Below are 26946 nucleotides of genomic sequence, written 5' to 3' on the forward strand. Positions count from 1 at the left end.
ATACAGTATACACTATGGTAGTTTGTATGTATTTTTTCAGATATTGACGCTCCCCTGGTTCCGTTCCACTGTCTGAATTAGTGTATGGTATTTTTATCTGAGAGTCATGTAGCACTGTTCATTAACAACATGAAAAATGTCATGTGTAACAGGTTTTCCCTCCCCCCCAATCGCAGATTGGCCCCTCTAGGGAAATACTACTCTGGTTACACATGGCTATAGTGTGGTGCACCTGCTGGCTTACAGGACTTCTGAGTCTCCCACTTGACGGAGGAATAGAATCAGGAATGGCTTGTGAGGTAATATACTCACTCATGGTACAGCGCCTCCATCTCTTCCAGATCCCCAGCGTAGCAGGGAGGAGTCTCTAAAAGAGAACTTCTATGTGCACCTTCTTCCTTAGTGACTCCACACACAGGACAGAAGCGATAACTTTCTTTGGCATCCTTTATTAAAAGCAGACATGGCCCATCTTGGTCATCTAGCCACTCATTCTCAGGTTGCCCACCCAAAGGAAGTCCCTGACCTTACACTCCCAGGTAAGGGCTCCGAAAGCAGGTCTAACTTTTGCCCTACTCCCTAATGAAGTAAGGGGTATAGTCTTCCACACCACTCCCTAAAGGGAGGGCCACAAACACTGCCAGAGCCCTGACAGGTTGCTGGATAGACTCACCTCACTCAGATGTTGAGGCACACACACAAAATTCAGAAAGTACTGCATATTATATAGCTTCAGTGGGCTCCACCCCTGTGTCACTGTTAGTGGACACAGAGCCTGATGTCACTTCCTTCACTAAATAATACACAGCATATGAAGTGAGGGTAACCCCCATGATTACTCCTGGCAACCTGCCCTTTAACAGGGATTATTGCACAGGAGGAGGAAGGCATGTAACCCCAAAATTACACAGGGCTACAATCTCCCTCTGGTGGATCCAATGGTCCCCACTTGGCTCTAAATTTGCTGGGTCTTTCTTCAAACAGACAACCTGCAACATAACAATACAAAATTGACATTACTACAAAAATACAAATACAACACAAGTGCATTATTGTAATACAGAGCATATTAATTTTACCCTCCCATCCCTAGGACTACTCCCTCGGAGAATCCACTCAATAATATTGCCTGGGACAGGTTTCTTAACTTCTCGCCCGTTGTGATCAATAATGGTGACACTATATGATCTGGGTGGCCCATTCTCTGGTCTGTATTCTAACTTGTGCTTGTAAGTGTTCCTGCCTACACTCCAAACACGCATGAGATAACATACTCTAGCCTTTGTTCGGTTCTCAGAGTGACTAGATTTAGATTTAAGGTAGTCCTCCACCGCTTCCCTTTACCATGTATCCCGGTTGTCCTCAATTTCCTGCATTATAGGCTCAGGAACATATGGATACTCAAAGCCATGAGACTGCTTATACCTAGACACTATGGCTCTCTCAGCCCTGCTTATTCTCACCAGTCTCTTGTTTCCTGCATTACCTGGCAGTACCCAGGACAGTGGTTCTTCAGGGGCAATAATGTCATACAATATAGAGGACCCTTTAGGGGTGACTATCCCCTTTTGGATTTCATCCCATCTCCTCACGAGCTCCTCTTGGCCTTCCTCAGCCTAGTAAATACCCACATACCACCAGTGATCAATCACATCTCCTCGCATCAGAATGAATCTAGTGCAGTCCAACCATTCTGAATACCCCTCATATAACGGAGCCCATTACTTAGTGCTATGATCCCGCAATTGATTTCTCACAACCAGGGCAGTCTCAAGCCCTTCTGAGTCCCCTCCTGACGATACCCCAGATGTGATGCTAGAATGTGTAGAGGCCCCATAATGCTTATACCTCCCTCTAACAATATGGGTGTAGATAGTAGGATTCATCTTGGGTGGTTTCACATACGGTTCTACCTCCTTCTCCCATCTCTCATCCGAAGGATTACAGTCCCTCCAGTCCATGGCCGACACAGGCCGCTCTTCAGATATGTCCCATGACTCCCCAGACCACCCTTGGCTCAAACGTGACCCCAAAGGTGACGTGGTAGGGATAGGGGCAGTGACATTGGCCTTGGCACTGGGCAAAGGGAAAGGGGAAGTGTTCTTACGCTTCGGCAGGTAAATCAGCAGCTTGGCGATGCCACGACCCGTCGTGGCCTTGGGGTTAGCAGAGTCATCAAACCGCTGTCCTCTACGGCCTCGCATAGCCTGCCAATATCTCTCTCCATCCTGCTATACTAGACGTTTGCTGCTCAGCATCGCTGCCGGATGCTCCCGGTCAGTTCCGCTGCTAAACCCGGAAGTGACGTCATCTTCCTCTCGCAAGGTGGCGCCATCTTGGGTGGAGTCGTCCCACCCCGGAACTTCCTCTTCTATTTCGACATCCGGCACCGGATGTCCCGCGACGCTTCTCGGCTCCGCTTGGGCCTTGGTTGGGGCCTTCACTATGGCCGCCTCCATTGGAGCCTGTGCGGAGTAAGGAGGTTTCTCCCCAATCCGCCGGCTTGCAATGGTCTCCTCTTCCTCCGGTCCCGTCTCCGGATGTCCCTCTGCTGCACTTGGAGTCTGCACGGCCGTGGGACCCTTCCGCTGCTCCGGTCGCACCAGCGCTTGTTCGCAAGGGATGTCGATTTGTAGCGGGCCCAAATCATAGGTAAGCCGCTCTTCTTCCACAGCACCGCTGCAGTAGTCCACCGGTAGGCACATCACCACCGATGTACTGCTCCCATGGTCGTTGTCCGACAAGGATGATGCCGCTGAGGGTAAAGGTACCTCCGCAGGGGACCGGTATTGAGGCTCCGGTTTCCCACTACGCTCTCTTTCTTCGGCGCTACCATCAGGAGCGATCCCCATTCTCCGGGATCTCTCTTCTCTGTCTTGATCTTTGGCGGTTCTACTGCCGTCAGCATGGCTGTAGTTCCTCCCGCCTCTGCGTGCCCAGGTACAAATGGCTCCACGGCCCACAAATAGTGAATGCCGCATTGCGAGCATCTTGCCGTCATACTGGCTTCTCCGCCCGGTAGTCTACACTGCATGCATAGACACCGGAGAATTTCTTGATCACCCGTATTCACTACCAGGAAGCCTCCTGGAAGTTGGTAGGGGTGAATAGCACAGTCCACCATGGCACAGTTAGTAGTTGCACTGGGTAAGGGAGACACACAACACAACAGTCTCTCTTGCTTGCCAGTTCCTCGCAACTGAAGCATAGGAAGCTCACATCCGGCTCCTCCTTTACTCAAATCCGCTTTCCATTGGTGGGTGCAGTGACTCCTCTCTGGTGGAGTTTAGAGGGGGGTCCCACAGTGGCACATCATGACTCAGAATCGGCTCTGGGCCTATCACAGTATAGGGGGGCTGGGCTTCAGCTTTCGCACCAATTCCCGGCCAAGTCTCTGCAGAATTTCTCTCGGCACTCTGCCCACGCGGTTTCCCAGGGTGGCGGGAACCGCCATCTTTGATTACTATGCAGTCCACACTCACCGCAGCTTTGACTTGCTCGGCAACCACCGACTGACACTCAGATACGTCGTCCGACAATTCACATGTAATTGCAATCTCCTCACTGATCTCCTGTTCTGAAATACTCAGGGAATTAACACAGGACAGAAAGGGTGCGGCCGCAGCTTTCGCGCCACTCCACAGCCTTTTCAGTATAGCGTCTCCGCACCCGATTCCTCTGCTGTCCACAATGCCGTGCGTCTCTCATCTCCGGCGCGAACCGCCATTTTGGCTTTCCGCACCACGCGGGACCACATCACATATAGTCGCCATTTTTACTTCTTTGCTGAAATCGCACATGAAGAAGTCTTCTTGAGAAAGTGCACTAGCACAAAACGCGTAGAAGGGTTGCTGCCCTCTATTTTATGGCTTGTCAATAAAGGATTCGTTTGCCAGACCTGCTCTTTCTACTTATTGCTGTGCACTGCACACTTTTGCTTTTGGACTCTCTCTCTCTGTATGCTGCACACGGTATCAGTCCAGTGTAAGTGCTCTGTGGTGTACAATCTGGTTACTGACTAGAAGTACCTAGGATCAGCCCCACTGTACTTAACATGTCACCTATTGTCGGTTATACATAGCGTTGACCCATTCCAGGAGTTCCTGACCAAGTTAACAGGCTACCCCCTAGGCATCAAACAACTACTCTCCTCCAGGTGACCCAAGCAATAGCCTTGTCTCCAGAACTATATCACACCAATCAGGGGCATATTTAGGGTGTGCTTTGCGAGCAGACAATCTACCCCTGACTACCCCTAAGCTCCCTTCCACTCCGCAGCACTTTCCTGGAAGCATACATGTTCCTACATCAGTTTGCCTAGCTGAAAGCCTGTCCTGTTGCCTCTCTCAGCAGCGGCTCCAAAATTTAACGGGTTTCCCCCCCCCCCAATCGCAGATTGGCCCCTCTAGGGAAATACTACTCTGGTTAAACATGGCTATAGTGTGATGCACCTGCTGGCTTACAGGACTCCTGAGTCTCCCACTTGATGGTATTAAGGGGAATAGAATCAGGAATGGCTTGTGAGGTAGTGTTGAGTTATACTTACTCATGGTACAGCCATGAAAGAGCTTCCATCTCTTCCAGATCCACAGCGTAGCAGGGAGGAGTCTCTGAAAGAGAACTTCTATATGCACCTTCTTCCTTAGTGACTCCACACACAGGACAGAAGCGATATCTTTCTTTGGCATCCTTTATTAACAGTAGACATGGACAGCCGCCCATCATAGTGGCTTGGTTGTCTAGCCACTCATTCTCAGGTTGCCAACCCAAAGGATGTCCCTGACCTTACACTCCCAGGCAAGAGCCCCGAAAGCAGGTCTAACTCTTCCCCTACTCCCTAATGAAGTAAGAGGTATAGTCTTCCACACCACTCCCTAGAGGGAGGGCCACAAACACTGCCAGAGCCCTGACAGGTTGCTGGATAGTCTCACCTCACTCAGATGGTGAGGCACCCACACTAAATTGAGGAAGTTCTGCATATATATATAGCTTCAGTAGGCACCACCCCTGTGTCACTGTTAGTGGACACAGAGCCTGATGTCACTTCCTTCACTAAATAATACACAGCATATGAAGTGAGGGCAACCCCCATGATTACTCCTGGCAGCCTGCCCTTTTAACAGGGATTATTGCACAGGAGGAGGAAGACATGTAACCCCAAAATTACACAGGGCTACACATGTTTTCTGTAAGACGAATAGCATGCTTCTCTGTGGTTTTGCAATCAGGAAAACAATAAAAAAATATCCTGACATATGGAACTAATAAAATCAATGATTAACGGAATCACAAAGGGGTTGTTGATGGACCCCGCTGTAGTCCGAAGCATGGTCTTACACATTTACTTTATATTGTTGTTTGTTTTGTTTATGCTTTGCTAATATATTGAGGTTTGCTAATGTTGCCGTATTCTAAGAAAGCCAATGACATGGTTGGGCTGTTTTTAGTTGTAGTTGTCTTGTTTAAGCCCTTAAAGGGTTCCAAGATGTCCATTATACTGCAAGTGTCGGAAATATGATAAGGAAAAAGGTAAAATTGCATGACTAAAGAAGATGGTTACATTCAATGTGTAATGGACATTCGCTGCAAAATAATAAGCCAGGGCACAGTCCGGGGATCAAAATCTGAACTTTACAAAAAGTTGTTCATACATCAGATTTAAATGTTGCTCATTTTTTGTTTATTTTATTGTTATATTATTATTATTTATTTTTTTTGGTGAGGGGTCATGTTTTTTGTTATAAAACTGGTCAACCTTTTAAAAAAAACTTGGGAACTTTAGTGAGAAGTTCCAAAAAAGAGCCCCCAAACCGAAATTCTTTTTGCGTTTCACCACAACTTTTTTACAAATCTAAATTCACAACCCCAACCAATCAAGGTCTAGCTAAGCTAACGCTAACTGTTTAGACCCAAGACCAAAGTAAGAGTCAAAGTGCTATCTTTACAAAATAGCATTATGGACATACTGTAGTCAAGATATTTTTGTTTAAATTCCTAAAAATATGCCCTGTTGCTGCAGTTAAATGATGCACAGAGAGGCAGTGATTTTACATTCGCAATTTATCTGATCTTCTTCTATGACGAAACACAAGTCATTATTGTTTCTGAACATTAAAAAGCACAGGGGAAATCTCACCATTGCAACATGCAATTAAACGATACAAAAACATTGCATCCACAAACCAATGTTTATTTTCAAAAATTAGGTAAGTGACATAATGGTTAATACCATAGCATTTGGAGTGGGGAAACCCAGGTTAAGAAAAAAAGGGATTATGTACTGTACTAAAAGTTACAAAACAATTTAAGTTTCTGCTTGTGGCTGTATAAGTTATTTTTCTACAAGTAAAAAGGGAGAAAAATGACTTTTTGGATTTTAGGGTAAGGGGTTAAGGTTTTTAGTAGGGGTGTACCGAATACCCAGAAGTACCCGGTACCCAGCACATTTCCAGCTACCCGGACATTACCCGGACCCGGCAACTGAGAAGTGGGCCGGGCGCCGGGTAATACCCGGCGTCGGGTAATGTCAGGATAGCTGGAAATAATCTTATTACTTACCTTTCTGACGACATCTAGGAACAGCAGAAGCGGTCTTGTGGCGGTGGCAGCATTGGAGGTGTCTTCAGCTGGCGAGGGACAGCAGGAATCCATTCCATAGCACCGGAGCAGGTAAGCAGTGTGTGTGTGAGCCTCCGGGGAACCACGTGACCGGAGCAGGAGACAGAGCGTTCCTATTGGACAGACGGCTGTCTACTTCACAGCAGTAATACACGTTACATAATAATATAAATAACAAATTATACAAATAACACATAATGGGAATAAGCGCTTCAGACATAAAAGTAACATTTAGGCAAAGACATCCCTGTGCCGAAGAGCTTACAATCTAATTGGTAAGTACAATATACTGTATGAAAAAAAGTAAACCCAGTTGTGGTTTCTCTTTCCCCCGGGGTGGGTGTATTATGACATTATTAAAAATAACTTTATTAAATTAATCAAATATATACATGGTAAAACAATGACGCTAAGCTATATCCTTCAACTTCTGTGGTGAATGTTGGGATTTTAAATAATTAAGGCTGTTATTATTTATAAATACAAAACAACCTCTGGTACAATGCCCGATTGTTGCTCATTAATACATTTTTGTTTGTTTAATAAAGTTCATTTTGTTGTCAATGGTTGCCCGTAGCAACGTGTTTGTGGCTGTGACCCATGCAGCCATTTGACTCCTCCCCGCTTCCTCTGGATTGGCCAAAATCTCCAATTGATAGGCCTATCGGTTGGAGGCGTGGGGTATTTAGGTTCTGCATCGATTTCAGACCAATTAAACCTGATGAAGAGACCGTTAAGGTTTCGAAACGCGTTGGATAAAGGATTTTATTGTTCTATGAACTCTGGACTCTGCACTACTCCGCTGCGGGCTCACACGGTGTCTGGGAAGACCGCGACGCGCTGTCGCTCCTGAGTGACGTCACGAACCCGGAAGGCCGGACCAGAGGGCTGTACAGCGTGTGCTGTGTGGTTGCAGAGATTGCCTGGCTTGAGGACACTGCCTGCATTATGAGCTTTGCTGGACTGCATCCGATCGTGCTGGAAACCATCCAGGACACAGTCTGAGATCGAGTGACCGTGACAGGAGGACCGGTGTGTGTTTACACTGAAGACATCTTCACTGCCGTTCCGATTGGTGCATGGGTAACACTAACCCCTGACATGCTTGTTTATTTCTGTTTTAATGTACGCTTAATACTTACCTTATTTGTGGGTTCACATTATAATTTTTAATGCACTATGAGCATTGTGCGCTGTGTTTTTTGTATATTCTGTTCTGGTATGTGTGTCTGCAAGGGGTTAAGGTCGAAGTATGAAGTGTATAGTATAAGCCACAGAGCTATCCATTGTAATGAAGTGCTCACCACAAACAAGGTGTGACTACGAGGCTGAGGTGGGGATTTGCTATAACACCAACCCACAGCCGCGTAGGCGCATCTGGAGTGTAGATTGGTCGATGTAGCCAGGTTAGGGTAGGAGAGGTCTGGATGGTCAGTAATACTTGCCAAGGTTGTTGTTGGAGAGTAGCGGATCGTAGGAGGTAGTAGCCGTGGTCTGGATTGGAGAGAGGCGGATGGTCGTGGTACTTTGCCGAGGTCAGTATTGGAGAGGTGCGGATGGTCTTATGTAGCTGAGGTCAGGAGAACAGAAGAGTGGAGTCCGGAAGAGTAGCCAAGGTCAGTACAAGACTGTGGGGGCAAGACAGCAGTGAACACTTTGCTAGCAGGAAGGTTTATGCTTAGCCAATTTGCCAGTGTAGCAGCTGAGCATATAAAGTGAGATTGTCCAATGAGAGTGGAGCATACTCAGAAGTGTGCCTGGCTGTTGTTGGCTGGAGAGAATCAGCACAGGTGTATACTAGAGAGAGGTTTTAGCAACAGATGTAGTATAGGCAGAGGAGCCAAGTAGGTTCTGTGCATGTGTGCGAGTGCCGCACATAGCGGGTGCGCGCTGCGTGATGGTGGCATCACCGCACGAGCGTAGCCTGAGGCGGGGCCAGCATTTAGTGCAGAGTGTAGTCCACACACGCCCCTAGATGGAATACTGGTATTCGCCGGCATGCAAGATGTGCTGCAGGAGGCGGAAGAAGTGGAAGACCCGGACTCGGGTGGTGGTAACCGAGGAGTGTGCTGAGCGCGCCGAGGATCATGGATCCTGACACCCATATGCTTCGTAAAGGAGGTTGGTTTTAAGATAGGTCTTAAATGTGGATAGAGAGGGTGCTAATCGAATATTGAGGGAAAGGGCATTCCAGGAGTGTGGGGCAGTGAGTGAGAAAGGTTTTATGTGGGAGAGGGCTTTAGACACAAAAGGGGTAGAGAGAAGTCATCCTTGCGCAGAATGCAAGAGTCGGGATGGTGTATAGTGAGAAATTAGGGTGAGCTGTAAGGAGGGACAGAAGAGTGTAAAGCTTTAAAAGTGAAGAGGTGAATTGTGTGTGTGTGATATGGAATTTGATAGAAAGCCAGGAAAGGGATTTCAGCAGTAGAGACGCTGAGACAGATTTAGAGAGAGCAAAGTGATTCGGGCAGCAGTATTTAGGATAGATTGTAGGGATTATAGGTGAGAGTCAGGAAGGCTGGACAGCAGGAGGTTACAAAAGTCAAGATGTGAGAGAATGAGGGCCTGCATCAGAATTTTAACAGTAGATTAACAGAGGAAAGGACTTCTCTTTGCAATATTGTGGAGGAAAAAACAAGGTTTTAGCTACATTTTGAATGCGAGAGGAGAATGTGAGGGAGGAGTCAAATGTGATACCTAGGCAGTGTGCTTGTGATAAAGCGTGTAGGAAAGTACTTCCAACAGTAATGTAGAAGGAAGTAGTAGGGCCAGGTTTGGGAGGAAATATGACGAGCTCCTCTTTTGACGTGTTAAGTTTGGGCCATCCAGGATGATATAATGGAGAGACATTCAGAAACTTTGGTCTGTTCAGCAGGTGTAAGGTCAGAGGTTGAAAAGTAAATTTGTGTGTCATCATCATTCAGGTGATATTTGAACCCAAGAGATGTGATAATGTCACCTAGAGAGAGTGTGAAAAGAGAAAGAGAAGAGGTCCCTGGACAGATCCCTGGAGTACCCACAATGAGAAATCGACGGAAGAGGAGTTATCTAACGAGACACTGAAAGTATGATGGGAGAGGTAAGAGGAAATCCAGGACATTCTTTGTTATGGATACCAAGAGTATGGAGAATGTGAAGGAGGAGAAGGTGGTCCCCAGTATCAAAAGCTGCAGAGAGTTCGAGCATTATGAGCAGAGTGTAGTGACATTTGTCTTTGGTAGCATGGAGGTCATTAGTTGTTTTAATGAGAGCTGTTTCAGTAGAGTGAGCAGTGCAGAAGCCAGATTGTAAAGGGTCAAGGAGAAAATAGGAGGTGAGAAAATTAAGCAAGAGAGAAAATACAAGGCGTTCAAGGAGTTTAGAGGCAAAAAGGAGACAGGACGATAGTCAGAGAAACAGGTACGGTCAAACTTGCTGTTTTGAGTAATTGTATAAATGTTGCATGTTTGAAGGAAGAGGAAAGGTGTCAGAGAAGAGAGAGGAGTTTAAAATATGTGTTAGCGTAGGGATTAGAGTAGGAGCTAGAGGTTTTAGGAGACGGGTGGGAATGGGGTCAAGAGGGCAAGTGAAGGAACGAGAAGAGGAGATCAGCAGCGATACATCCTCCTCTGTGACAGAGGGAAAAGAGTCGAGGAAGGCAGGAGGAGAATTAGGAAGAGATGTAGAATCTGAGGAGGATACAGGGGGATGGCTTGATGTATGGATTTCACCTATGTCTTGAAATAGTCAGCAAAGTCCTCAGGTGAAATGGAGGAAGAGAAAAAGGTAGCAGAGGGTGGTCTGAGTAGAGAGTCAAAGACAGAGAAGAATCTGTGTGGGTTAGACTTGTGTGTGTTGATTAGTGAAGAAAAGTAGCTTTGTTTAGCCTGGGAAAGGGCAGAGTTGATACAGGATAGGATACATTTGGTATCCTGTCCTGTTTATGGTAAGTGTAAGGTTAGTCCCTTAACTTATCAGCGAAGTGGCCGGCGGCTGAGTGTTCTGGCTGCAAGATGAACAATGGCTAAATGCCAGCACGTGAAATGGCTCTGACCAAGTGTCCTCTACCGGTAACAGGGAATATGCCCTTCATGTCAATGGAGCTTCCCCTTAGTTTATAGGAATGCCTATAGGTGCTTCCCCACAGCTCAATGGTATTAGGAAATACTGGTCATGGGAAGCTCTGCACAGGTAGGTATCATCTTACTCAATATCAGCACAATATCAGACAACATTATTTTTATTAAAGTAGGGGAGACTCGTATTTTCAACTATTATATATGGGACAACATGGCATCCAAAAGTAAAAAATAATGGAACAAAGTAATTCATTAGTTTACCCAGATGATCAGCTTCCTTTCAAAGTTATGTATTCAGAACTTTGTTAGTTGTATTAAACATTAATTGAGCTAAATGAACTCTTCAAATATTTACTTTGAAGATTATTTTGTATTTATTTCCTTCCCATCTACTTCCTGTAGCACAAACTAGAATGTTTCTATTGTATTTGAGACGTTGTATGAATAAAATAAACACAAATGTTCTGGATTTAAAACCAGAGACAGAACATAAAACACAGACAGAGCTCAGTGCACATCCAGTGAAACGTATACATGGTACAGTGCCTAAATATATATGTATAGATATCTATTAAATAAAATGGTCTTTTAGTTTAACATTTTGGCCAAATTGTTGTAAGCCCCTGAGTCACTACACGACAGACCACATCTCAAGGGTCCCTAACACTAATATAAATTCTTAATAACCTGTGCATTACCAGGAAGAACGATTTATAATAAATCTGTCAAAATTAGTTGCATAGTTCTAAGTCTGATTGAAGCTTTTCTTAACCTGTACATTACCAGGAAAAACACTCTGTATTAGATTTGTCACAATCATACTGCAAGCAAGCAAGTTCCCATGAGAGTGGGATATGCACTGAGCTCTGTCTGTGTTTTATGGTCTGTCTATATATACAGTATATATATTGCCATGCTCAGTAGCACTCCCCTGTGACACTTATATGCTTACAGTATATATATGTTGTGGTTATTTTGGGGGTTCAATATGAGCTTGTAGGTGTCCTGTATGTTTTACAATTCTTGTTCAGTTAGTCTTAGCTGATGGAGGGTGGCAACCTCCTACCTAATTGAAGCTCACCCCCTCCCACATTTGAATGGTTAAAAGCTCACTCCATAGCATCTCCCACTCTCAGGGGAACTTGCTTGCTTGCAGTATGATTGTGACCAATCTAATACAAAGTGCTTTTCCGGGTAATGTACAGGTTAATAAAAGCTTCAATCAGACTTAGAACTATGCAACTAATTTTGACAGATTTATTATAAATCATTCTTCCTGGTAATGCACAGGTTATTAAGAATTTATATTAGTGTTAGGGACCCTTGAGATGTGGTCTGCCGTGTAGTGGCTCAGGAGCTTACAACAATTTGGCCTAAATGTTAAACTAAAAGACCATTTTATTTAATAGATATCTATACATATATATTTAGGCACTGTACCGTGTATAAGTTTCACTGGATGTGTACTGAGCTCTGTCTGTGTTTTATTTTCTGTCTCTGGTTTTAAATATATATTGCCATGCCCAGTAGCACTCCTCTGTGACACTTATATGCTTACAGTATATATATATGTTGTGGTTATTTTGGGGGTTCAATATGAGCTTGTAGGTGTCCTGTATGTTTTACAAATGTTCTGGACCAAGAACACAAGGAGAGATGCATAGGGACAGGCAGGTTTACTCAATCCTGTATATCAAGCAAGGGAACCTTCTTACTTGCTGAAGTGTTTATTTGGGGCAACAACATACAAATAAAAAGGGGGGGCGGAAGTACTGAGGGAACACTGGGACATGAGAGCAATGGAGGGGAGGGGGAGCTATGTGGAAGTGGACTAAATGCAAGACATAGGGATAGGTAAAAATCAGTATCTTTACCAGGATAGGAGAGATGACTGCTCAAGATGGCTGCTGGTACAGCAAGAGACAGCATGCTGGTCTGGGCTGATGGGAAATTAACTGGGACAATACCACTTGGCAAGGAGAGGGGGAGCAGTCTATCCTGGTTTAAGGCAGGGGGTTGCCAAGGCAATTGGCTGAAGCCAAGAAACCCACAAGGGATCGCAACATTGTTGCAACAGCTAGGCTGAGGAGTGCTGGCAGCCTGAAGACAGAGAAAAAACATAATCCTGTTCCAGGATGATCCCCGTCTGGTATCTGTAGATACCACTATATTAATATAAGCACGTGTAACACATAATATAACAACAATATATAAACAGTCCATGTATGCATGACACATGGTACCGTCCGTTACCATTAGGCTCCAAAGACTTTTGGCGCTCCAGGTGTCGAGGTCAGTGCACCAATCCGAGATGGCTCGGTGCTCCTCATTATTTCTTAAGAGTATATAAAATAGGTGAGCGCATGAATGATATTAGGGACACCCAAGTGATGGCACCACAAGTCCCCAAAATCCCAGCATAGTTTCTGGGTCTGACAAAGACTGGAATCGCGTCCATGAGCGTTGTCAAGGCTCATGGGAAAGTTGGACTGGAAGTGCCTCCAGGGTCGTGAAGGCTGGTTGGCTAGGTAATTCCAACGGTGTGTTCCCAGCACACTTGGGGATTGGTAAGGCAACGACCTGTTCTTGTGAAGTCTCTCATGTTGGTTGTAGCATTCTGCTTCCGAAAGAACTCCCTTTAGAGTGGTTCCCTTTTCCATTGACGCAGTTGGTCTTGCCTGTATGCGTCCCCCTTTTGTCACAATTGGGGGCGACCATCGTTGCCTCAGTCACTGTGCTGATAGTACTTAGTCTTTTGTAAGGAGGCTTACCACGACTGCTGTTTAATCTACCACCAGTTATGTGGTTTTAGAGCAGTGGTAGCCTGCTTGAACTGTGCGAACACTCACTGGAACATTGTCCATTTAGAGGAACGAAAGTCTTAGCGTACCTTCAGGTGTCACGTTTGTAGCCACAGCACAGACTGGAGGGTGGATTTCTGTAGCTGTTTCCGGAATTGTTAATTGACCTGTATCTGCTGGGACCAATGAGATCTCATCCGACTGTGTCAGAAACTCTGGTTCTGTAAGTAATTATGTGCTCTGAGGGTGAGCTGTAGACTCTAACCCAGTAGTGTGGTCTGCACAGTTCTGGTCTGTAGCTATAGATGCTAACCCATCATGCCACTGATCTGTCTTTGTTGATTTCACAACTCCTTTCCCTTTGGTTAGGGTGTGCCTTCTGGGTGGATGGAGTGGAGGCAGAGTTGTCCGATTGTTTGTCTTATCTTGAACGATCTCTTTGCCAATCACCTACAGGAGATCATTCTCTTCCTTTGGTGAAGTTGGCTCATCGTCTTTTGTCGTCTGGACTACTAAACATCCTAGGCAATTATCACATTCCTCTGATATGAAGATGTTTTTGTGGTTCTCAGGGGTATGACCTCGTGTCTCTTTCTTGTTAAGCCTTTCTGTAACTTGGATATGGTCAGGACAGGGTTTGAAGAGGGATATGTGTCCACGTTCCATTATATTTGTTCTGTGGGCATCAACGTAGTCTGGTTTGTGCCCCTTGCCAATGCGTACATTGCCCACTATCACCCATCCTAGGTCAAGTCTTTGGGCAAATGGGGCATTGTGGGGTCCGTTGCACTGTTCGTGAAGTTTGTGCACTCTCAGGATGTCCCTACTTAGCAGTAGCAAAATCTTGGCATCTTGTTCTATTGGCGGTATGCGGTCAGTTATTTCCCTGAGGTGTGGGTGATGACGTGCCACGTCTGGTGTGGGAATCTCGTTCGTGTTTGCCGCCATGTGATTGTATTCTATAAGTGTAGGGAGAGATATCTTTACTCTGCATACACGGAATGTATGGTATAGCCATTTGCTCTCCTCATTGTTGTCTCAGTCAGTCCTGCGCATGTTCTGAGTGTGTAGTGCAAGGCATTGTCTTGTGTGTTGAACAAACTAAAGAACTCTGACTTCATTAATGATCTGTTGCTTTTATCATCGATGACTGCGTACATCCTAAGAGCCCTATCAGGTTGTCCCTTGGGGTATACTGCAACAAGGCATATTTTGGAGCAGGACCTTTGGTCACGTCCTTTGCCACAAACCTCAGTGCACTGGGATGTGACAGATGTTGACTTCTCTTCTCCTTCCTCCCCGCCATGCTTTGCCATGAGGAAGGGTTGTTGAGTTGGTCAAGTGTCTGCGCCTCTGGATGTAGAAATGTTACATGCTTGTCACTGTTGCACACTGTACATTTGCTGGCTTCTTTACAGTCTTTTAATAGATGAGTTATGGAAGCACAGCACATGAAACAAACTCCAAATTCTCTGAGTAGGTTCTTGCGTTCCTCTATGGGCTTCATCCTAAACCCAAAATACCTGTTAAGTGAGTGTGGCTTCTTGTGTATGGGGCATTCCATGTTTGGGTCCCCTGTCTCCCTGCTTGGAGTGGTAGAATGATTGGGACGTGTAGACCTTTTAGGAGACACGTCTGTCCTGTGGACCGAGATAGGCATTTTGGTGCTACCGCATCTTGTCACCTGTCCTTCATTCTTTAGGTTGCTTGCACTGGGCGCAGTTGATGTACCTAGAATGAAGCTTGGATCATTTTATGCTTTAGCTGCTTCACGAATATAGCTCAAGAAGAATGAGAAGGGGTGGAAGACTCCCTTTTGTATTTTGAACCTTGTGAAGACATCTTTCTTGAAGGTTATGAGGTAGCTTCTCCAAGATGGGTTTCACTCCACGAGCGGAGTCTAAGACGTTGAGACCTAACAGAGATTGATCTGCTCTTGGAGACGCCAATTCCTGCAGCAGATCTCAGAGCTCTCATAACTTCGAATAGTCTTTGACCGTGATTCTGGGGAAGTTGTCGACTCTCTTGAAGAGTGTATCTTCCACTGCCTCGAGGCTACCATAGCACTCCTCTAGCCTTTCTCATACTAAGTTAAGACCTACTTTGGGGCGGTTTATGTTTGTTGCCCTGAGCCTCTTCGCATGCTCTGCAGATTCTTTCCCCAACCATTTGGTTAGCAGGCTGAGTTCTTCCCTCGCAGAGAAGACCAGACTCTTGATTGCATCCTTGAATGTGGACTTCCATATTCTGTAATTCTCAGGACGGTCGTTGAAGTTGGTAAGTCCTGTTTGCACTATATCACGCACTTGCCCATGTCTGTTAGGCCTGATGCATCAGTGTGTTGGACTTGCAGAGGATGTGGTCAGTCACGTCCTGGTATGGTACCCTGTCCAACATCTACGTTTGCAGCATTGGATTGTAAGGTCGAGTGGGGTCAATCGTGCGACTTTGACCTAGGTGCGGAGTGTGTGTTTGGTGCAATGGGTGGGAGGCATTCGTTTGTAGCATCCATCTTTTTTTCCTCCTCTGTTTTAGTCTCCTCTGTCCTCCAACCTCCTCTGGCTCGGTTTGCGTATGATTCGGGGCACTGTCTTAAACTGTGACCGTTCTGCCACACAAATTGCACTTAATTTCTTCCGTACACTCATGTTTACTGTGTCCCAGTTGGTTCCATTTTGTACAGAATTCCTCTGTGCAATCCTTCTGTAAGTGATCAGGTGCCCCACATCGCCTGCACCTTCTTGGCTGTCCCGCATAAAATACTGGTCCATGCAATTGCCCAATATGTATCACATTCGGTATATGTACAGTAGCAGCTCTAATGTCTCTTTGTCCTCTTTCAGGAGTACAGTGTACTTCTTTACACTGGTTTTAATGCGGTCCTCATCCAAACACCTTTCTGGTTTCTCTTACACCACAGCACAATACTGTTTAAGCCAAAAGGCTACATCCTCAGTATTTACATTTTCATTGTAAATCGCCACAAAAACATTTTTTCTGGTCCTATTAGTCAGGTCCTCCAAGAAGATCTTATCCAATTTTCCCTCCCTCTGAAACAAGGAATACAGCTTCATACTGTTGTGGCCCCTTTTATTCTCCTACATCCCCGAAAAAATTCGGGGATGTTTTCCGTTTGTCACACACTTTGCCGCGCGTCAGCCGCATTCACTAGACAGCGCTAATAGCGCTAAACAATGAAAATGCCCACGGCGCCATTAACGGCCGAAAACATGCCGCATCTGCCCGCGATTTTAAAAATCGCGGGGAAACGGCCGCAGGAGGCTAAAGGCGGCCGCCACTGTACATTTCTCATGTGCAGCTGGATTTGCAAAGATCACTTGGTAACACTTACTTGTGTCACTTCAAAGATATAGTCCAATTCCATGGGGCTGAAGCCAAATAACTTCTGTAACACCTACCGACTGAAGTTCAGGGGATCCATCCTGATATCATCACGCAGGGCAAACTGGACAGCATTCCTCCTCTGCATCTTCTTAATCTTTCTGTTACCAGCAACACAAAAGCGCTTTCTCTTCCGTCAAAGTTGCAGGGCTTGCACCCCCAGCCCCGGCAAGCGTGGCCTCACGCTGTTTCAACCTTAATGGGTCTCATCAGTGTGGGGTTGGTTACACTGGCTATGCAAAGCTGAAGCAATGAGGATGGGTTTTACCATACTTAGTTAAGTTATGGTGAGTGGTGCAGCAAGCTTAAGCCTATAGGGGAACCATGTTGAATGGTTTTGAAGCAAAAGGTGGCACTGTATGCTCATTTGCATGTCATTTCCCAGAATCTCTTGCTGCAGTGACTGAGTGCGGCGTTTGGGGTGTGCTGGGTCGGGCACTTCTTTGTTTTTACACTCACCGTCTTTTGTGAGTATTTTATTTGTTTTAGGTAGGCGTCATTAAAGTTTTTTATTACTGCGCAATCTTTTGCCCTCTTTTATCCCCACTGGAGGAAATGTGAGGCTGAAGGAATCCTGAAGCTGATCCAGGAGACTACGTTCCTGAAAGGGAGACCTTCCTAACATCTACGGAAGCGGAGGATACCACGCGGGGTTCGTGTTACACCAAAGGCGACCGAGAACCAGAAGGCTCCAAGCACAGATTCTCTCCCCTGCATGCATCCTATCTACTTCTAGTAAGTAGGCATCTCATTGAGCTTAGAAAATAAGGGCACTATTGGCAATTAAATATACTGCGCAATGTCCTGTTTCTCTGCTTTATGTCACACATCTGCAGGTTGAATACATATCGTGAGGAGGACTGTATGCTCTTTACTCAGTGAACTGTGATTTTGATACCATCTATCATCAACTAACCACCCAGGATTGGGACAAACAGTCTGTATTTATTTGGACTTTAATATCACTTCACTGTATTTACACAAGCGCCAGGTTTATGTCTATTTTTGTATTTGTATTCTTGAATGGTTTTGAAGCAAAAGGTGGCACTGTGTGCTCATTTGCATGTCATTTCCCAGAATCTCTTGCTGCAGTGAAAGTGCTGTGTGATAATGGTGAAAGGCGGGGTTGCAGACATGTTTAAGACATGCAAATGAGCATACAGTAATATTTCAAATTGCTATATGCTTTGCTGGGGAGGGTTTTTGTCACTTTTTTCACCCACCATAACTTAACTAAGTATGGTGTGTGTGTGTGCGTGTGGGGGTATATATATATATATATATATATATATATATATATGTACATACAGACCTGTCTAAGACATGCAAATGAGCATACAGTAATATTTACAGTTGCTATATATATATGTATATATATATATATATATATATATATATATATATATATATATATATATATATACTATTAATATAATAATTTGTGTGTATAAGGGTTTACAATTTTTTAATTGTCTTTTTTTTTTCATTGAAAGGTTATGTACACTGGTGTTGTCTGGTTTAATTTTCATTGTTTTGGATGAATATGTTGAATTAGTTATGAGGCTTTTGTGAGTGATGAATACAGTAGCAGCTCAAAATATTGTTTTCACTTTTTAATCTTCATTGAGTATGGTTTAGAGATGATATAATGCCTGGGAGTATTGCTAACAAAAGGTTGTATGTACGTATAATTAGTGGTACCCATGCCATACAGTATGCATTGCATACTGCAAAGTAAATTGAGATACCTGTCTCAAGTGTTGCACCTTAAAATATCAGATAACCTGACTGAAAATAACAGATGTTATAGCATAGCTGGGATAAAGAGTTTTGCATACAGTATATAGCCATGACTGATCCAGCTATCTTTCTGACTTCCTGTCATGTAAGTTTGGATAGCTACAGACAGTGACAGGCTATCCTGTGGGGGTTACCCCCTCCCCCCCTCATGCAGCATCCCTGAGCGGCATGAGAGGTTGTGACACTGGGTCTGTGTTGCAGCCAATCATGGTGCAGACCCTGTGCCCTCCCTTTTTGCATTAAGGAGGATGTCTTCCAAATTATTAGTGAGTGTGTGCCTTCCCACTCGGGGAAGGGAGAGGAGCTCAGCCCCTCCTGGGGCTGAGGGAACCAAGATCTGTGCATATTACATGGCCTCAACATTATCTGCTGGCCAGCACCATCCAAGGGCCTGAAACCCATTCTCCACTATATGCAATGCTGTTATACCATCTGTAGTGGCTGCATCAAATAAAAAACCCTGTTTTATACTTCAGGCTAAGTCGCAGTCTATTGGACAGAAGTATAAGAGAAAAGAACTGTCATGGTAGGGACTGCCTGCAGCTCTGCTGTAGCCTGCTATGACTGGAGGCGCTGTCACCGAATGAAAATAACCTAAGGATCACATAAAGCCTGTCCTATTCCACCCAACATCGCGGAAGCTCATCTCTCCTCGACCCTCACAGGTAACCAGCACCACACGTACCTGTAGCCTAGGCAAAATCGCCCAGCGGAGGGGTTAGTTATTAACTATAATTAATTAATAGTGATAAAGATTATCATTGTACCTGAGGTATCAAATATATATGATGTTGACTCAGAAAACTATTTCCAAATCTGTCTATGAATAGGGTTGCACATTATCGTGCCATTTGCATACCTATAGCACCTACCATGATCTGTTGAATGTGTCCAGTGTGATTTATGGGTTATTTTAATTTTGCACCTATAAGTAACACTACATCAATGTACTTTGCTCCAATTTTGCACCATGTATAAGGTACATGATGCATATTGTATGCTGGGGTGTAGAAAAATGTACATCTCTGTGCGTTTCTTTTTCTCTCCCTATTTGTTGTCTAAAAAACCTTAATTAACAATCTGCCAGAAACAATACGTATTAATTAGCCACTTGTTATATACTTTGAGCAGAAAATAGTGCAATGCATTGAAACACACTTTTATATTTCAATACTTTGACTCTGATGTGTGTGAGAAAAATCAATTGATCTGGGTAAGTGTGTTCTCTTGTGTGTGTATTTTATATTATATATTTCTAAGTCAGGTGTGCTGAATGAAGCAGTTAATTTATTTTAGATTTGGTTACAGTATATTGATCTCTGGGACATCAATATTTATTGTGAAAATATTGATTCTAAAAATGGTGGATCAATGAGGGTGTCTCTATATCATATCCCTTGGGATACACTAAGATGTATGGATACCAGGAAGCACAGAGTATCTATGCTACCTGCATTAGTCTATAGGCTCTGTGATCTTCAGGAGTTTATATGGGCACTGATTATGGTGAGTATTTTGCTCTGATTGTCCCACCTATACGACAGAGACATGCTGCTATAAATACTATGCACACCACCTACAGCAGGGGTGGCCAACCTGACAGAGTTGGAGCCAGAATTTACTAGTGTCATTGTCAAAGGGCCACAATAAGAAAAAAAAAAGTCAAATTCATACCTATATACGAGGATACAAACTTTAACCTGACCGTGTCAGTTTGTAGGCGGTAGGGGTGAAAGAGATAGACAATTGGGGTGACAGAGGGGGGCAGTTGGTACAAGGGGATAACAGGGGGGTGAAATGGTGGACAGGAGGGTGATGGGGGCAGTTGGGGTGACAGAGGGACAAGGGGGTGACAGTAAGAAAAGGGAAGGCAGTGGGGGACAAGGGCGTAGTGGGGTGATTGTCCCTACCTTACTCTCCAGTCTCCATAGCCAACCCATGTGGAGCTCCCAGCAGACAGGCTGTATACTCCCTGTACCCTTTGCTGCTTCGGAGCCCACCAGGTGTCACTGGTCCATAGGAGTAGAGGAGCTGATTAAGAGGTGCTCTGGCATCTCCTCACCCATGTGTCTATGGTCCATCTCGCTTTTTGTACTCTCTCTTTAGGGGCGGTATGGGACACCCCACCCACCCCGTATGGTACAGGTTGCCACGAAGGACCAATGGTATGGGCATCTTTAGAAGTATTTTTCTGAGACTATCAATAAGCCCCCTTTAACCTGCACTCAATGTCGCAATTGGTATGGTTATTAAAGTTAACACTTATTATTTATTATTTTTATTAAAAGAAATTTAGAACAATAAATCTTGATCATGTACACATATTAGAACAACAGTAACAAAAACATATACTAACATAAACTGGAAGGGGACAAGATAAACACCCTACAGGTAAGCACTTGATAGTTGTGAGAAGATCTCACATGGGTGTAGTAAATGAATCCCCTGTTCCAGCACTAATTAAAAGACCTGTATTCAGTCAGACAGGTATCCAAGGCTAACAGTCATAATACTATAGCGCTACATGTAACATATAGGTGTTAATCAATTAAAAGAAGCACCTACACTAAACCACAGAGAGTGAAAATGCTCAATTGTATCAAATGCCTATTAGCAATAAATGTTTAACTAATGCCCACCTAATTCGGTTTATTACAGGGTGCAGCAGTAAGTATTGGCCCACAAAATGTGATTGTTCTTGCCCTGAGGCACGGGTCACAGCCCGTAATCAATTTATAGCCTCTTACACTAAACTAAATAGACTGCACAGAGTGAGCAATAGTAATGTGGTTCACAAGCTATAGTTAAAACAAGGGGTATTGTAAAGGTCGCTTAGAGGGTGAATACCAAACGCAGCTAGTTGTATTGCTTAAAGCTGTGAGACCGTAGTAAGTAGCAACAGTCTTGCTGAACAGGGTAACAATATCATGTCAGGTGCTACACATCCTAAACCATCGTCATGGTAGGGAGGCACCATAATGGCATAAGAGGCCAAGTAACACATGCAGCACAGCTACAACTTAGCAATTATGTAATTCAAAGTAGTCATAAAGTGTTCGCAAAGTATAGCATGCAGCTACCTTACCAACTCAGACCAGCGCTCAAAGACGCTTACCGCTCACCACCCGATGAGAGTCACGTCGTGACGTCATGACGTCAGCCTCGTTAGTCCCGCCTCCCACCTGACGCACGTTTCGCGGAGGCTTTTTCAAAGGTGGTGACATAGGAGAGTACAGGGAGGTGTTTTATACGCATTCATACTGTTAAAAACCAATCAGAGATTGCGGTTGCAACAAGACTCAAGATGATGATTTAAAGGTACAGACCAGGGACTATTTAGTCAAACAACAACTGGTATATCAAAATGAGATAGTTGTTGTACCTTAATATATTGGTAGGGACTCCATGCATTGATAAAATCTACCAGAAAGCTAGAGGATACACTAATGATACTCGTAAATGCATACATAGACAGCCATATCCTATTGGTAATGGAGATAAATAGAAGAGAGCACAATAGGAGTAAAGCTATGCCTCATATAAAAGGGGAGAAAAGGAAACCCTCATTAATGCCGCCCGGTGTTATGGTACCCAAAAGGTAAATCCATTTGGACTCCTTCTGCAAAATGAGGCGATTCCAGTCTCCCCCTCTAGGGTTGATGGGAACACTCTCAATTCCCATGAATCGAAGGTTTGTTATGTCTCCTTGGTGTACTGAGTGGATATGGTTAGCTAGAGGGGTGTCTAGGTGGTTTCGGATTGCTCCTAGGTGTTCCAGAACCCGCTGCCGGAATTCTCTTATAGTTTTACCAACGTTTTTTTGGTACATTGGCATACCACTTGGTATATCACCCCTCTAGTTCTGCAATTAATGAATTGCCGTACTGTGAATGACTTAGTGTCATTCCAATTATAGAAGGTGTTGGTAAGTGAAATGAAAGGGCAGGCTTTGCAGCCACGGCATTTGAAATTGCCTATTGATCTGTTTGCCAACCATGTGTTAGATATGGTTGGACGAAGATGGTTATGGACAAGCTTATCTTTGAGATTCGTGGCTCTTCTACTTACTAGAGTTGGAGTTGATCTTAACACTTCGCTCAGGTCAGGGTCTTCAATAAGAATTGGCCAATGTCTGCTTAAGATTGTATTTATTTCAGACCATTGGTTATTGAAGGTTCCCACGAAACGTATTAATTTGGGCTCCTCTGCCTGAACTCTGTTGTCAGTTAGTAGTGAGCTCCTTTCACTAAATTTAGCTCGTCTATAAGCCTTAGCAATGGATTTGTGGCTGTAGCCCCTCGCCCTAAATCTTGCCTTCATATTTATTGCCTCTTCCTCAAAAGCCTCAATAGAGGAGCAATTTCTACGGATTCTTAAAAACTGACCCACAGGGATCCCTTCTTTAAGATGTTTGGGGTGATGGCTTTCGTAGCGCAACAGGCTATTAGTTGCGGTTGTCTTCCGATGGGCCATAGTTGATATTTTATTATCTTGACCCCTTGAAATTTTGAGGTCTAAGAAAATGATCTCCTGTTTGTCAATTTCGAAAGTGAGGTGCAGATTAAATTCATTGGTGTTCAGAATTTTTACAAAATCCTTGAATGACGCCTCTGACCCCTGCCACAGGATCAGGACGTCATCAATATAGCGGACCCACAACGAGATGTGACTGGTAAACATCTTATATGCTTCATTTAAAACCATCTCCGCCTCCCACCACCCCAAATGTAAATTGGCGTACGTGGGGGCGCAGGTGGTTCCCATGGCCGTACCTCTTAGTTGATGAAAAATAGTGCCATTAAACGTAAAATAGTTGTGGGTCAGAATGAATTTTAACAGATCTAACGCCAATTGATTGTGTCTTGTGAATTCGCGGCTCCTGCTCTTGAGGAAATATGCAATAGAGTCTATCCCCACCTGATGAATGATTGAGGTGTAGAGAGTCTCTACATATAAACTGATCAACAGTGTATCTTCATCCAAGTAGATGTTATTCAATCTATTTAAGACGTCCTTGGTATCTTTAAGAAAGGATGGTAAGTCATTCACAAAAGGGCATAGTACCTGGTCTACGTACTTACTGCATTGTTCTGTTAAATTCAATATTCCCAACACTATGGGTCTTCCGGGTGGGGGTACAGTACCCTTATGGATTTTTGGGAAGCAGTAAAATGTTGATAAGACCGGGGTTGGTGACAGTAATTGATTATATTCCTTTAGTGATAACGTCTTATCCAAAAGACCTTGGTCTAGAATGCTTTTTAGTTCCTGTTTGAACTGTATCATTGGACTCTGCTTCAGTATGTGATAACAATTTTTGTCAGATAGCAAACGGGTACACATTTTTTTATAGTCGGTGGTATTCATAATAACTGTGTTCCCTCCCTTATCTGAAAGTTTTACAGTAATCGTCATATCTTTCTGTAGTTCGTTCAACCCTTTGCGTTCAGCAGAAGTTAGATTGTCAGTTTTTTTTACAAGTTTTCAGATTTTCTAGATCCTTAGTTACGAGCCTAATAAACATTTCAACGTTTGGGCTTGTTGCAAGGGGTGGGGTGAAGTGTGACCTAGGTTTAAGGTCCGAAAATGGTCGTTCACCTTCGACTCTATTAGATTCCTCAAGGAGGGCAGATAGGTCTCTCATGTTATCAATGTGAAGTTGGTCTAGATGTATGAGACCATCTGATTTTAGTTTTAACACCTCACGTCTCTTGAAAAATTTGTGCAATAGGAGTTTCCTCCCAAACAAGTTTGTATCCTTCCCCCAGTCAAATATATGAAAATTTTCTGAAGGGGAGAAGGACAGACCCTTGCTTAATGCAGCTACCTGATCGGTAGTCAGTGTTTTATCTGACAAATTGATAACTTGATTGATATTCTGATTCAGAGTCTCTATCTGCGCCTCCTGTATCGTCGTCTTGACTTGCCTCTGTATGCCCAAACGTTCCTGTCTCTTAGCCAGTCCTTTTTGGCCTTGTCTTGTTTTCCCTTTTCTGTGAATAGAGGGTAGTTTTGGCCTGTCTCCAAAAAATGTAAGCGGTCAAGATCAGGTTTATTTGCTGGTCTCTCGGTACTGTCACCGGGCGGCATTAATGAGGGTTTCCTTTTCTCTCCCTTTATATGAGGCATAGCTTTACTCCTATTGTGCTCTCTTCTATTTATCTCCATTACCAATAGGATATGGCTGTCTATGTATGCATTTACGAGTATCATTAGTGTATCCTCTAGCTGTCTGGTAGATTTTATCAATGTATGGAGTCCCTACCAATATATTAAGGTACAACAACTATCTCGTTTTGATATACCAGTTGTTGTTTGCCTAAATAGTCACTGGTCTGTACCTTTAAATCATCATCTTGAGTCTTGTTGCAACCGCATCTCTGATTGGTTTTTAACAGTATGAATGCGTATAAAACACCTCCCTGTACTCTCCTACGTCACCACCTTTGAAAAAGCCTCCGCGAAACGTGCGTCAGGTGGGAGGCGGGACTAACGAGGCTGACATCATGACGTCACGACGTGACTCTTATCGGGTGGTGAGCGGTAAGCGTCTTTGAGCGCTGGTCTGAGTTGGTAAAGTAGCTGCATGCTATACTTTGCGAACACTTTATGACTACTTAGAATTACATAATTGCTAGGTTGTAGCTGTGCTGCATGTGTTACTTGGCCTCTTATGCCATTATGGTGCCTCCCTACCATGACGATGGTTTAGGATGTGTAGCACCTGACATGATATTGTTACCCTGTTCAGCAAGACTGTTGCTACTTACTACGGTCTCACAGCTTTAAGCAATACAACTAGTTGCGTTTGGTATTCACCCTCTAAGCGACCTTTACCCTACCCCTTGTTTTAACTATAGCGTGGGGGGAATGAACCCCATGTTGTTCGATGCTCTTGAGAGGTAAGTAACAGGGTATAAGTCCAGATTAACCTCAGATGACCAAAGAGAACTGTTAAGAAAACAAGTGATCCCACTGCAATAACATATAAAGACTTTGAATGTATAAGAGAGGCGGCAATATGCAGACTTAATATTCCCAGGGGGGGGGGCCCGTAATGCAGGGGTTGGTAAGGAGACAGGAATGGAAGCCTTGTGTAAGAAAACTCCCCTCCTGTACTCACAAATAAACCGTCCGATGCCTGCTGCCCTTAACCCGCCTGGATTCTTCACTGCTGCCTCCGCTGTGCTCCCGGTGCTGGCTCCACATGGATTGCGCTGTCGGATGACGTCGTCGCGATCGCCAGGCTGGTTGCTGCGGGAGGTATCCAACGATGAGTCACGGATAACCCTGCCACTGCAGGGGAAGGGAAGGAAGTGACGTTCTCCTAGTGCAGGGGATCCTTGGCGTGCTCCAGCCGTGGATGTATAGTAACAGGATAGAAGGTGTATCGGTGGTCACTGCAAGGATAGAAACTCCGCCAAATAGTAAATAAAATCAGCTTTATTCAAGACGTGGTGCTGGACATCACAGAGATCACATCCTCTGACGCGTTTCGTTCCGTTAAGGAACTTTATCAAAGAGGGTGGTGAGCGGTAAGCGTCTTTGAGCGCTGGTCTGAGTTGGTAAAGTAGCTGCATGCTATACTTTGCGAACACTTTATGACTACTTAGAATTACATAATTGCTAGGTTGTAGCTGTGCTGCATGTGTTACTTGGCCTCTTATGCCATTATGGTGCCTCCCTACCATGACGATGGTTTAGGATGTGTAGCACCTGACATGATATTGTTACCCTGTTCAGCAAGACTGTTGCTACTTACTACGGTCTCACATCTTTAAGCAATACAACTAGTTGCGTTTGGTATTCACCCTCTAAGCGACCTTTACCCTACCCCTTGTTTTAACTATAGCTTGTGAACCACATTACTATTGCTCACTCTATGCAGTCTATTTAGTTTAGTGTAAGAGGCTATAAAATGATACAGGCTGTGACCCGTGCCTCAGGTCAAGAACAATCACATTTTGTGGGCCAATACTTACTGCTGCACCCTGTAATAAACCGAATTAGGTGGGCATTAGTTAAACATTTATTGCTAATAGGCATTTGACACAATTGAGCATTTTCACTCTCTGTGGTTTAGTGTAGGTGCTTCTTTTAATTGATTAACACCTGTATGTTACATGAAGCGCTATAGTATTATGACTGTCAGCCTTGGATACCTGTCTGACTGAATACAGGTCTTTTAATTAGTGCTGGAACAGGGGATTAATTTACTACAACCATGTGAGCTCTTCTCACAACTATCAAGTGCTTACCTGTAGGGT

The sequence above is a fragment of the Ascaphus truei genome, chromosome 3 (genome assembly GCF_040206685.1).
Source record: "Ascaphus truei isolate aAscTru1 chromosome 3, aAscTru1.hap1, whole genome shotgun sequence".
In the NCBI taxonomy this organism is placed as follows: domain Eukaryota; kingdom Metazoa; phylum Chordata; class Amphibia; order Anura; family Ascaphidae; genus Ascaphus; species Ascaphus truei.